At 38.1% G+C, this 14,404-nt stretch overlaps 1 protein-coding gene across 4 annotated transcripts in view; it reads right to left on the bottom strand.

The window, feature by feature from the left end:
• The window catches only part of CCSER1 (coiled-coil serine rich protein 1), a 1,064,058-nt gene that overhangs the window by 663,848 nt on the left and 385,806 nt on the right, over window positions 1-14,404 (bottom strand). The gene's annotated exons all lie outside the window — the stretch shown is intronic.

Here is a 14,404-nt window from a genome sequence, read left to right as displayed (position 1 = left end):
AAGTTTCAAGCCAATCCCATTACAGTTTCAGCACAGTTTCTTAGCATTTCCGACCATGAAAAGAAAGTCAAAAGTCACAGATAATTTAAAGAACAGAACCAAACTGTTGTTAATACCACAATGAAGAGTAACAGAAGTTACCAAACGTTATATGTACAACACTAAAATTATGGTCCCCATCCAGCATAAATCACCAATGATCATATGCTGCTTTATACCTAGTGAGGATGTAGCTCAGTATCCATGAATTACAATAATTATCACAATATTTTAATTTGCTATGTGCTTGAATAGCATTCAGACATGACAAGACACTCAGACATTTGCATCTTCATTTGTCACTCACTAGGCCTGATTCTCCTCTCCACTACTCCAGTTTTATGCCAGGGCTTCTCTACATGGACAGTTGATGCACAACAAGTTGGGGTGTAAATCTGCAGCACTCGAGTATGTCACAGAATAAGTAGCTTTGAGGACCTTGCTACCACTCACTAGAAGTTCCATAGTGCTCTCTGACTTAGGTCATCAAGCAATGCAGAACTATTACTTTGTGGTAGCAGGGTCCACATGGCCAGTTAGTGCCCTGCATCCTAGAGCATTGTGGATTTACACCCCAGCTTGCTGAACACTCAACTCTCCATAAAGCCATGCCCCCAGTGTAATGTCATTGAATTCAATGGAACTATGCTGATGTACACCAGCTGAATATATGGCCTTGTGATATATATCACCTAGTGATCTGAAATCTGTGCACTTTAAAGCATATGTATTTGTATTTTAGTCAACAGGATGTGTTAAGAAATTCTGACTTTGTCTAATGAGGCAAGGACTTCATAAAGAGGTAAGTAACATTTAGTTTTGACCACTGAATTTTCTTTTCTAAACAATAAAAAAATAGTAGAGGCAGTGCAAGCTGCCATGTTCTGATCTGTAACCAAACTTTTACGAAGTCTGAGGACATTTCGAAATGAGGTTTTGGTTCAAGCACATCTCTCTCAAATTAAAAAACAGTGAACGTGAATGCATCAAATAACAGCAAAGGCCACTTCTATAATATATGGAATAGATTTCAGCATCAGATTTATAACCAATTGAAAAAGACCCTTCATTATAGTAGCATTATGTATTATTTAAGCAATAATCCAAGTCAAACGCATTACAGTTACAGATACAACACGGGAAAGAACCATCAGCAACTGTGCTCATAAGCACAACGTTTATATGCAATACGTGATATTTTGCCAGTATCTATGAAATTTTTATTTCGCCTACTAAGTACAGTTTTCCAAGGTGAAAATGGTGAAATTCTGCCTTCTTGGCAAAATAATGAATATTTATAAATTTGCTCTAAAACATTGCAATGGAATGACACATCTGTGCTGCAAAAACTGTCTTTAAAAATCAAACAGAGGGGAAAAGAAAATGAAAATGTTTTATTAGTAGTATTAATAATGATAACATCAATTTTGTTGATAATTTTGTTAGATAGTGCTTCTTCCAGAACTGATGGTGCTCAGTACTTCTAGGATTTGCTTAGCATCTTCCAGGATTGAGCACATACTGCACAATTCCTTGATAAAGTGATTTGAAGTACAAGCCTAACTGCCCTGCCAAGAGTATTAACACGAAACAGATTTTATATGTAAAAATAAAAAGATAGTCTGAGTCACTCATTTCTGTTTATTAAAGATAATGACATTAACGACATCCTGATACATTTAATGTATTTTATATTATCCCTTGCTAGTTTTCCTTGCCCTGAGAGAGCACATAGAATACTGAAATAGGTATTTGCATTCAGCTGACTGCCAAATAATTTTGCCAGTGTAGCAAAAACTTGTTATAGAGGCAGTTTCTAGAGATAACTGTGGTATATGCTACTGAGCAAAACCCAACTAGATGACAAAATCCAGGCCAAGATGGAAAGGAGAGAAGAAAAAAGTTAAATGTCTTATTTTGCTTTTAAAATTGACATTAACTCTTCGAGCTAGATATTAATACAGCATGACAAGGGAATCTCTTGCACATTTAATTCAAGGAAGCAAAGTACAGGGCTATAAGCTACTCATTATTTTATGTCAGAAAGGTGAATTTTAACAATGTAAGCAGACATTTTCTTTTCCTTTATTACTGAATTAGAGATAAGACAACAGTGGGCCTTATAAATAACCTTCTAGCATTGTGCTAACTTGACCATTGTAGCTACAGGCATAGCTTTAACTTGGGAACTGACATGAAGAAAAAAATGGATTTCCCGCACTAATAATGGCTTTGCAGTCAATCTTTAGTTAGCACTAAAATATAAGAGATAGTCTGCATTAGGAAAGCTAGGCCTAAATTGTGGGGATATTTTTAAATATCAAAAGACAAGCTAAAAAGCCATTATTTATACAGTAGTTTCTTCCTCTTCTTTTTCACTTAGAAACTATAGATTGTTTACATAGTGCATGGAATCTCAGCTACAGTGGTGATAGGGTCATATAAAACCGTAGATAGCAAGAAAGAACAGCGCATTTTTGTGCTTTTGTGACTCTGTTTATTAATTATCACCTTCATTACATAGGCTAATATCTGCCAACTTTATTCACACTAGCCACCCTAGTGGAACAGGATTACTCAAGAGTAAAGCAAGCACGATTTGGCAAATAATTACAGTTAACCAACCATTTTAAAATGCAGCCCATTCTGTACTCTAATCATTGAACCAAATTAGCCTGCTTTCAATGAATAAATACAGTTGTGCGGCAATACTTACTTTACTAAAAATACATAATACTATATATATATTTTTACCCCAACATCCATTTGAGGAGCTAGGAACATTTAGAAAAGTGAATATCATTGTTCCCAGTTTACAGATGGGTAAAATGAGAATCAGGGAAGCTAAGTGATATGCCAGTGCAACACTGCAAGCCAGTAGCAAAATCTGGAAGAAAACTCAGGTAACCTGAATTCCAGTCTCCCCCTCCCAACCCCCCCCCCCCAAACCTCTAGGCCATGGGGGGAGGGATAGCTCAGTGGTTTGAACATTGGCCTGCTAAACCCAGGGTTGTGAGTTCAATCCTTGAGGGGGCCATTTAGGGATCTGGGGAAAAAATTGGGGATTGGCCCTGCTTTGAGCAGGGGGTTGGACTACATGACCTCCTGCGGTCCCTTCCAACCCGGATATTCTATGCTTTCTCAGACAGTAAATTGAGTATCCTAAATTGGGTGTGCTTTGCTCCTTGCTGAAATTTTATCCACATTTCTCTGCTACTTTACATTACCGAGATTCTTGCCACTTTCCACATTTAGTTATTATTATGTATCAAATTTCAAAAGAGTGCTATGCACATTGCAGATAGGTAAAAAAATATTTGGTCTCTGCCTCAAAGAACTTATAATGCACCTACTGCCAAATATGGATATACTGGACAAGTAGCTCACAGAGAGAGAATCCTTTTAGTTGAGACAACCCAGAGCATGGTCTTGTGACCAAATTATCATCAGATTCCCTGATAACCAGAAGACACTACTATATATACACTTGAGATAGGCTGAGGTGGTTCCACAACATTGTCATGCAGGTTTACAACATACTCATGCAGCATTACAACATTGTAACAAATGCCACAGAAGTAACCTAACTTCCCTTACCAGAAGAAATTTCATATGATATATCCCTTGCACATGTACAAGACACACTGAAATACATACATGGAAAGCAAAACATAAGACTAGGATTCTTATATGTGTTTCCATCATCCTACAGTCCATATATAAGCTGGATGTGCTGGTGATTTTAAACAGGATAACGCCATTGACTTCACTTACCATTTGAGGGTCTATCAGTAAGTGTAGCTGGACTATTATTATGCATAGCAAACATACATCTCATAACTCTGTATCAAAAATGTTATACATTAATTTAATTTCAGAAGGTTTGGGGCCAGATCAACAGACAAAGCTTATGGGTTTTAAGCCCTTGTAATATATCTAGCTGCTGTGCCCCCACTCTTGTTTCCATTGTAAATGTTGTTTTTTAAGCTCTTTAGCTTCACGGTATTGTTCCAGAATGAATCACTTTGATCTGACATATCTAGGGAGATAAAAGAAATTGCTTTATATTTATTACCATGGAGATTGCAGACATAGTCCTATCACACCTAGCTATCACCATGGCTGTGCCAAAGGTCTTGTCTCTGTTTATTGCAAGTTTTAAACAGCATTGTTTGTTCATCGTTTTCTGCTTAAATGGCATATTATTGCCTGAAAAAATTCCATACTGAGATACTGAAAATAACACTAAATTCCCTTCACATTTTTAAAACAACAAAGCCAGACTCTGAGGTAGTGTAAATCAGTGCAGTTCCATTGAAATCAATGTGGCTACACCAATTTACATCAAATGAGGATCTGGGCTTCAATTTCTATCTCATTCATATTTAAATTAATGCAGAAGCACTTCGACTGCATGTAATGGGAAAGAATCTACAATATTTGTTTATGATATCTGACAGTATTCAATTATACTGATAAAAATAAAAGGCTCAACATCTGGAAGACTACGGTAGCTTCACAGTCAAAGAAGCTGTGCTTGATCCTACAGCTGGTATCCCAAAAGGTAATGGAAAGAAGGCAGCATGAGGCCTTGGATCAAAGTCTGAGGCTGAATACTGTTGTTCCTTCCATTCTGAACATCAGTTCCTGATGTGTTCTGGATAGCGAAATCCTGGTGACTCCTGGAGCAGCATATTTACTGTACCCAGTTCTAGATTGCCTTCTACCTAGACAGTCATTTACACTTGTGCAAAGTGGATGTAAAATACTATCTTTCCATTCAGTACTCACTCTGCACTGACTATCCCAGTTACAAGCCAGTGGAGCATAAGACCTATTAAATTTGTTTATATATTTACCAAGGCACCTATCCTAAAGGTGGCGCTCCTCAATTCACTAAATCAATCCAGCCTAGAGAATGAAAGAGAGCCCAAAGAAGATTATATGTAAATAAAAGAAGATCTGGGGTAAAATAACCTCCAATAGACATGGAAAGTGATATCAGTGGCAGCAACATGTTTACTTTATTTTTATTTTTTTAATTGGCATCTGTGGGATTTGCTTTATTGATCCTAGTTCTCCACCTGGAGTACTTTTTCTGGGCTTGAAATAATTGTCTGTGCTGCTGCGGCAGCAATGACTGATGAATCAGATATCATAATGACCAGTTTCAGGGAGTCTGAGCTCTCCCTTTTCTTAGGATCAGTAAGCTTATATGCGTAAACTTACAAAAGAAAAGTATTTCTATTGTGTTGATTTAGTAATTTCTCCACAATACAAGTAAGAAGCTATTAGAAAACTGTAACATTGCTCAATAAAAAGAAAGAAAAAAAAACAAGCAAAATAATGTTAACTTAACCAAAATAAATAAATGTATTCTGATAGTTAAATGCTGACCAATGACTGCTACAAAATTTAACGGCGTGCTAGAGACTTTTCAGATAAATTATTTGCTGTTCAGACAAATTATTATTATTGGAAATGCACTAAATGCACTACCAGAAGGCACTCACATCCTACAGTGATAAGCACAGTGTAAAAATCTACATAGAATAAAACTGAAAGCCATCATACTTTATTTAGTTTTCTGCTACCATAGATATTTCCAGTTTAAAACACCATCAAGTAGTAACTTAGCAAGTAAATATTAAGTAGAACTACAAAAATAAAATGGGCACAGTACAAGCACATGTGTCATTCTGGCATGAGGTAACTCCTAACGAATTGTTTTTCTGCTTAAATCTAATATTTCTTCTGATGGTGTCTGTGATGGGGTATACAAACCGCACACCAGCATAAAAGAGGTTCAGAAGCTGCTTTGGGTGAGAGTGGCCCTGTCCCTCTGCACTTGCAAATCATGTCAGGACGTGAGGAGCACTTAAAAGGAAGGAACTCCACTCAGATGAGGGAAACCTTGGAAAGGGTATAAGCTGTTGAGTCCCCAGCTCCCAGAGGTCTGATCGCTAACAAAGCCACTGCCTTTGAAGAAAGGAGGAGAACATGAACCCACTGGACTAAGTAGGGAAAGAGATTGAGACTTAACCTGGAGACCCGGGGGTCTCTGGGTGGACTGCAATACTTGCAAGGTGCTACGTATAAGAGAGGCCAATTTCTTTACTGCATGCACCTACAGGTTTCCTTTCTTTTCCTTTACGCTATATTTACGCTTGTTTGCAGACAGTGGACTGTTTTGTTTGTTTTACCTGGGACCCTGAGAGGGGAAGAAACAGCCAGAAGGCCTCAGCCTGAGGGTCATGTGCTGGCCCTGCTAGACTGACAACACCCCTAGCACCCTGGGGTGGGGCAGGGTGGTAATTGGAGCCACACACGTGTGCTCCCCATGTAGCTTCTGGAGGGGGTGCTCTGCCAAAGACAGATTCATTACAGTATCTTATACTCTATTCTTTACAGTTTCAAAGAGAGAGACGTTAGGCGCAGTCACACATGGTTATAAAAGGAATCTCAACTTCTTCTTCTGCTACAATACACAGGGCTCAAACCCCAATTCTGGAGTTCAAATTAGATTCCTCCAAATGTCTGTCTTCTGATCAAATCCTTTGCATTTATGAGCATGAGCTTTCTTCCAAAATCACTTCATAAACATTAATTAAGCCCCATAATACCCTTTGGGAGAGAAATAAGTTCGGGGTCTTTTTCCCCCTCCTTCTATTCCTTCACTATTTTTTTTAAATTGACTTTCACTGGAATTGTGGGTGTTCCACACCTCTAAAAAGCAAGGCCTACAGTCTAGAGTTAAGCACCCCAAAATTAAAGGCCCTGAGGAGTCCCATTGAGCCATAGGACTACTCAATGTGCATAAGGCTAGATAAAAAAAGTTCCTAGTGGAAAGTTGTCCTCACAGATAACACCATAACCACTGACCCTCTTGCTGGCAGAGTGGACGGAGGGTCAAGAAATTAATAGGGGCAAATTTTCTCATGCCTAGAGGTGGTACCTCTATGCTGGGATGGGAGCATCTTGGCAGGCTCTGTGTAGGAAAGGTTGCACTGTTTGTGTCCCATGTTGTATAGTAACTGAAATATATATAAAAATATTCCTCTAGTCTCCAGTGTTGTTGATCCAGCTCTTTCCATTTAAAGCTTAAACACTGTACATGTAGCCAGTGGGACAGGTTCTAGAACCACACATAGACAGACCGAACTCTTTTGCTGACTCATAATGATTCCAGGTGCTAAGACCCCCCCACAGAGATTCACAATGATTCCTGTTGATTATCCCTGGCAGCCAGACCAGGTAAGTTGTGTTAGCGTAAACCCCGGACTATAACAACACCTTGTCCTCTCTCTGAAACAAAAAAGAACAAGGAACAGAGATAAAGGGGTCCTACAGGAAAAATCCTACAGAACAGACAACTTCAGGAAAAAAGCTGAGACTGAGATTTATGTTTTACTTTGTTGCAGTTTAAGATAGCAACAGAGAAATCCCCCAGATAAATCTGGACCAGATCCAGCAGTTTAGCTGAAACTACAAGCTAATTTCATACAGATCACCCAACAGCCACTTTGGACAGTACTGATCTAAGCTGGATTTGCAGGACAATTCAGAGGTGAAAGGATATATGTCACAAACCGAGACACCTCTCCTCCACCCCACCCCACCCCAGTAAATGTATTCTGATAGTTAAATATCAGATATCAATACTGTCCCACCTAATCAAACTAGACGTAATCCTTCAAATTATGAGAGAAAAAATATGGAGTGAATTCTTGATAAAACCAGTGTATAGGCAATCCTGGAAATAAGAGAGAACTTGAAACAGACAACTGGAGGAACAGAAAGACGGCCACATTAAATATATGCGCAATTTTTTATTGTATTTATTTTAGATTTCAATAACAACTTTTAAAAAGTCCCGAGCCATGGCTCTAGCACCCTAACACACCATTAACAACACAATCAAACCTCAGAAGCATTAAAATAATCAATTAAACAGGAACTCAGCCACCTACAAAAACCCTTTTATGGGACGTGCACCAACAGAAACCTTCAGTCTGCTTAAAAACACTGATTATTCAAAATATCTTTTTCAGCATGCTCAGATAGCCATCAGATTTGGGTTACTTCAGTTCAAGGTGGAGAGCAAATTCCATTCTCTGAGCCCTCACTTTCTCTGCGCTTTCTCTCTCTCTCTCTCTTTTTTTATTTAATAAAGGTGGCGATCCAGCTTAAGCACCCAGCTATAGTAGCAAGGCACGTGCTGAAAGAGAATCCCTCAGGTAGGCCGGTCCCAGGCCATTAATGACTTTACAGACCATGGCCAATGCCTGAAATTCTACCTGGAGCCCAATAAGCAACCAGTTGTTCATTATAGCTAAATTGCAATTGCTGCAGGAACCATAACTTTGAATTTCTTGATTGTTTTCCATTTTAATTTTCACCCATAATGTTGCACTAACAAGGTTTGGCTTTGGGGTTTTATTCATTTGATTTTATTTATTTTTAAAACTAAAAATAAGAGCTGTGACTGCACATTGAACACTACAGGACAGATCCTTCACTCAGTCATACTGGCATCACTTCCAGCTGTGTGATTTGTGAGGTCTACACCTTGGCACACTGTTAAAAATGTAATGCAAGCTCATGTCCCATCCATGACTAGTTCACATTTTTCAAAGACTACTTGATTGATCTATTCAAATTCTCCAAAGCCCCTTTCTTTCTTGAACTGCCAGAATCCTATTCTTGGAGAAATTGAGGCTCTTCAGAATCACACTGATGCTGAGCTCTCCCCCAAAAGGAATATGGTTTAAGCAAAAATACTGGCATTTTTCTTCAAATGAAAATGTTCACATTCTACTTTCTGAGAAAGGCAGATCTGAAGGCAACTCAGTGAGTATAAATTACAATTTACCTCAGGAGGAATAACTTATGCTCCCGAGCCACGTTAAGCGTGTAGCCAAGAAGGAGCTGTCTGACTATATGAAGTTTTACACATCTTTCAACTAATTTAGATATCCAGTGCAAAATTTAGCACTCCAAGGACATCATAAAGATTTGTGGCATTCTCTAGCGGGCTCTGGGTTCATAAACCAGTGAATGGATTACATTGATCCATAAATGTATTCCTTTCATCTGTGACAGATACAATCTTCATTTTACTGAAGTGCTTCAGAGAGCAATAAAAGAGAACAAAGGAGGTGCATTCCATGGCAGGAGGTATGGCTCTCTCAATGAAACAAAAGGCAAGCCACATATTGGCCTTCCATAACTTAAAACTCTGACCATTTTACACAGAAATGTTGCTCGGGAAACTCAGGCCACAGCAAATCCAAACAGATTTTAATTTGTGCTGATCTCTTGTAGAGATCCACCAAAAACTGAAAGAAGTAGAATTCAGCACCAAATATTCAACAAAGAAAACTCAAAGAAGTTAGTCACTATTGTAAAAAATGAGTGAAAAGTGGTTTCCAGTATTGATTCCGTCCTAGAGTTCTCTTACCAACTTTTACAAACCACAGATAATTACAATGTGCTGTTTTGGTTTGTAATTGTTTTCTCCTTTGTTGCTCATTAAAAGATAAACAAATGGTAGATCTAATTTAATGACTATACAAGGGAAACAGTAACATTAATTGTACACACAGTGCTTTTAAACACATGAAGTAAACAAACTGAAAAAATAAATCCTCCTCTTTTATCTTTCAGTTACACTAACCTTAGGGGTTACTTGTAACCATACTGGGCAAAAATGTCACAGAAAGAAGTGTGGTTTTAACTGTTCTATTTAACAGACATTGAAAAATTACCAAACAGCAATTTAGATTTCTGTTTACCCTCTGTTGTTTATAAGATTCTCTTAAGACTCCTGAAAATGAAATTAATTTCCTTTCTAATTTTGTCACCTATGTTTTGGCACTTTCCCGTCGATTTCCCCACCTCCCACACTGTGTTTCTTATGGAGAAGAATCCATCAACAGTTGCAGTTCCATCCTTACATTTGTAGCTAAAACATTGTTTCTAATCTGAAACTCACGATTTCAGTTGATTTCAGTGGGAGGTGGGGGGATAGTATCACACAAGCAACACTCTTTTTACCTCGCCCACATTAGGACAGTATTGTGATGCTGATCAATATTAATTTCATAATACCTGTGTTATTACTTGAGATTTCTGAAATATCCCACAATGGGCCACATTAAAGAGGCCATGGTTATTATAAGAAACAGCAACATGTGGTTGTGGGAATCTAAGGTGAAACAAGTTAATAGCTTCCCATTATCTGCTGATAATGCTGTCGCCACACTGTATGTGAGAATAAATGACATGACAAGGCACTAAATGAAATAACTGATAATCTATGTGAGAAAGCAAAGAACTACAGATGGGAGTTCTAAAATGTATTTATCACTATCTAAAAAAAATCACCTCCTTCTAGCTGGAAAATACAAACTTCAGACAGTTCTTTGGTAAAGTACATGTTGAGGGAAAAAAATCTATTCAGATATGATGCTTTGAAACCCATTCTTAACTTTGTGGGGGGGAGGGGCTAAAGTATATTATTAGGGCTGTCAAGCAATTACAAAAATTAATTGAGATCAATTGCACTGTTAAACAATAATAAAATACCATTTATTTAAATATTTTGGATGTTTCCTACATTTTCAAATATATTGTTTTTAATTACAACACAGAATACGAAGTGTACAGTGCTCTCTTTATATTTATTTTTGATTACAAGTATTTATACTGTAAAAAAACAACAGAACAGTATTTTTCAATTCACCTAATACAAGTACTGTAGTGCAAATTCTTTACCATGAAAGTTGAATTTACAAATGGAGAATTATGTACAAAAAAACTGCATTCAAAAATAAAACAATGAAAAATTTTAGAGCCTGCAAGTCCACTCAGTCCTACCTCTTGTTCAGCCAATCATAGAAGATTAGAGTTGGAAGGGACTTCAGGAGGTCATCTAGTGCCACCCCCTGCTCAAAGCAGGACCAATCCCCAACTAAATCATCCCAGTCAGAGCTTTGTCAAGACTGACCTTAAAAACATCTAAGGAAGGAGATTCCACCACCTCCCTGGGTAACCCATTCCAGTGCTTCATCACCCTCCGAGTGAAAAAGGTTTTCCTAATATCCAACCTAAAGCTCCCACACTGCAACTTGAGACCATTACTCCTTGTTCTGTCATCTGGTACCATTGAGAACAGCCTAGATCCACCCTCTTTGGAACCCCCTTTCAGGTAGTTGAAAGCAGCTATCAAATCCACCCTCATTCTTCTCTTCTGCAGACTAAATAATCACAGTTCCCTCAGCCTCTCCTCATAAGTCATGTGTTCCAGTCCCCTCATCATTTTTGTTGCCCTCCACTGGAAGTTTTCCAATTTTTCCACATCCTTCTTGTAGTGTGGGGCCCAAAACTGGACACAGTACTCCAGATGAGGCCTCACCAATGTCGAATAGAGGGGAACGATCACGTCCCTCGATCTGCTGGCAATGCCCCTACTTATATATCCCAAAATGCCATTGGCCTTCTTGGCAACAAGGACACTCCTATCCAGCTTCTCGTCCACTGTAACCCCTAGGTCCTTTTCTGCAAAACTGCTGCCTAGCCACTCGATCCCTAGTCTGTAGTGGTGCATGGAATTCTTCCATACTAACTGCGGACTCTGCACTTGTCCTTGTTGAACCTCATCAGATTTCTTTTGACCCAATCCTCCCATTTGTCTAAATCACTCAGACAAACAAGTTTGTTTACATTTGCAGGAGATAATGCTGCCTGCTTCTTCTTTACAATGTCACCTGACAGTGAGAAAAGGTGTTCTCATGGCACTGTTGTAGCCGGAATCACAAGATATTTCTGTGCCAGATGCACTAAAGATTCATATGTCCCTTGATGCTTCACCCACCATTCCAGAGGACATGCATCCATGCTGATGACGGGTTCTGCTCAGTAAGAATCCAAAGCAGTGCGGACCGACACATGTTCATTTTCATTATCTGAGTCTGATGCCACCAGGAGAAGGTTGATTCTCTTTTTTGGTGGTTCGGGTTCTATAGTTTCCACATTGGAGTGTTGCTCTTTTAAGACTTCTGAAAGCATGCTCTATACCTCATCCCTCTCAGTTTTTGGAAGGCACTTCAGATTCTTAAACCTTGGGTCCAGTGCTGTAGCTATCTTTAGAAATCTGACATTGCTACCTTCTTTGTGTTTTGTCAAATCTGCAGTGAAAGTGTTCTTAAAATGAACAACATGTGCAGAGTCATCATCTGAGACTGCTATACCATGAAATGTATGGCAGAATGCAGATAAAACAGAGCAGGGGACATACAATTCTTCCCCAATTAGTTCAGCCACAAATTTAATTAACACATTCTTTTTTTAACAAGCATCTTCAGCATGTAAGCATGTCCACTGGAATGATGGCCAAAGCATGAAGGGGCATATGGATGTTTAGCATATCTGGCACGTAAATAGCTTGCAGTGCTGGCTACAAAAGTGCCATGTAAATGCCTGTTCTCACTTTCTGGTGATATTGTAAGTAAGAAGAAGACAGCATTATCTCCCGTAAATGTAAACAAACTTATTTGTCTTAGTGATTGGCTGAACAAGAAGTAGGACCGACTGGATTTGTAGGCTCTGAAGTTTTACATTGTTTTGTCTTTCAGTGCAGTTATGTAGCAAAAAAAATCTGCATTTGTAAGTTGTACTTTCACAACAAAGAGATTGCATTACAGTACTTGTATGAGGTGAATTGAAAAATACTATTTCTTTTGTTTATCATTTTTACAGTGCAAATATTTATAATCAAAAACATACACTTTGATTTCAGTTACAACACAAAATACAATATGTATGAAAATGTAGAAAAACATCAACACATTTAATAAATTTCAATTGGTATTCTATTGTTTAACAGCGCAATTGAAACTGATTAATCACGATTAATTTTTTTGAGTTAATTGCATGAGTTAACTGCGATTAATCGACAGCCCTATATACTATGTAACAGAGATCACTGTACAAAACCACAAGTTTAATAGAGTGACTTTTGCCATTCTTTTTAAAACCTTTGAAATAGAATTTGATAGCATGGATACATTTTTGTATTAAATGCTTTCGGATGGTTCAAAAATTCTATGGAAAATCTACAATTCCTCTATTGTATTCCATACAAGATTTTAAAAAAAGGTTTTATTTTGTTCTAATCAAAGATGACTACACATGCTTACACACATTCCTCCAGTTCAGAAAATACCAGGAGTGGAACTACAGTAGAGTACATATTATTTTTACTCAGTGTTTATTAAACATTACACAAAAACCTAAGGAATTCAATCCCCGCCCTGAGCAGATTATAATGTTCACAAGATAAATTGCACTGGAAGACTTAGAGTCTGGCTCTTCAATTTAGAACATTTTCATTCTACTATCAATAAGTTTTGACATTTTTCTCTTTTGAAATGACCTTAGTCAGATTAATGTCAAAACCTGTAGTATATTAGCAAATATAAAGAAGGTAAATAAGATTATAAAACAGTAAATTACTTAGATTGTAATTCTTCAAATAAGAGATCATCTTTTTCTTGTGATGCCTAGCACAATGGGGCCATGGTCCCTCATTGGGATCTTAGGTGGTAATACAATATAAACAAACAACTTATTCCATTAAAAATGCCTCCTTTTAACTGGAATGAAGGTTGGGGGTATTTATTATTAGTTATTATTTGTATTACACTCACATTTACAATGTTCTAGGGGCTTTCCAAGCATATAGTAAAATTCAGTCTTTGATCACAAGCCAAGCCCCAATCCTAGGTCAAAGGCCTTAAACCCATTATTAATTATTATAATGCATTGAAGTTAAATATTAATGTTTACGAGAGTTCAGTACTATAATTATAAAAATATCAATCATTAGAAATCCAGAAAATTCACTGGTAAGGTTAATCAGTTCACAATGTGTTTGTCCACACAGAGTCTAGCTCCAAAAAGTTGGGTCTGAAAGTGAGTGTTTGTATTTGCCTCCTCCTAAGTATTTCCTAGGAAACACACTTAACTTTGTTTATCCCCAAAGTTCCTTCTTGTCTCTCACAACAATAGTCCTTTGAAGCTCATAACGCTTCTCAGGGTTTACATTCATCATGCCTTACCCCACAGAGAAATTACATACAATTCTGCAATAATACAGTAAAAGCTGTTTTATCCGGCACGTTAAGGGTATGGGGTGCAGGTAAGTGAAAAATGCTGGTTAACTAAGAGGGAGGGAGTTTCAGTGCAGGAGGCGGTTGTGGAGTTGCGGCATGGGGGGGGCGTGGGCTCTGGGAGGGAGTTTGGGTGCGGAGGGGGCTCAGGGCAGTGGATTAGGGTGCTGGATATGGGGGGCGCTCACCTAAGG

The sequence above is a fragment of the Lepidochelys olivacea genome (assembly GCF_965140295.1).
Source record: "Lepidochelys olivacea isolate rLepOli2 genome assembly, chromosome: 4".
Taxonomy (NCBI): domain Eukaryota; kingdom Metazoa; phylum Chordata; order Testudines; family Cheloniidae; genus Lepidochelys; species Lepidochelys olivacea.
The sequence above is the reverse complement of the archived record's forward strand: the minus strand, read 5'-3'. Positions and strand labels throughout refer to the sequence as shown.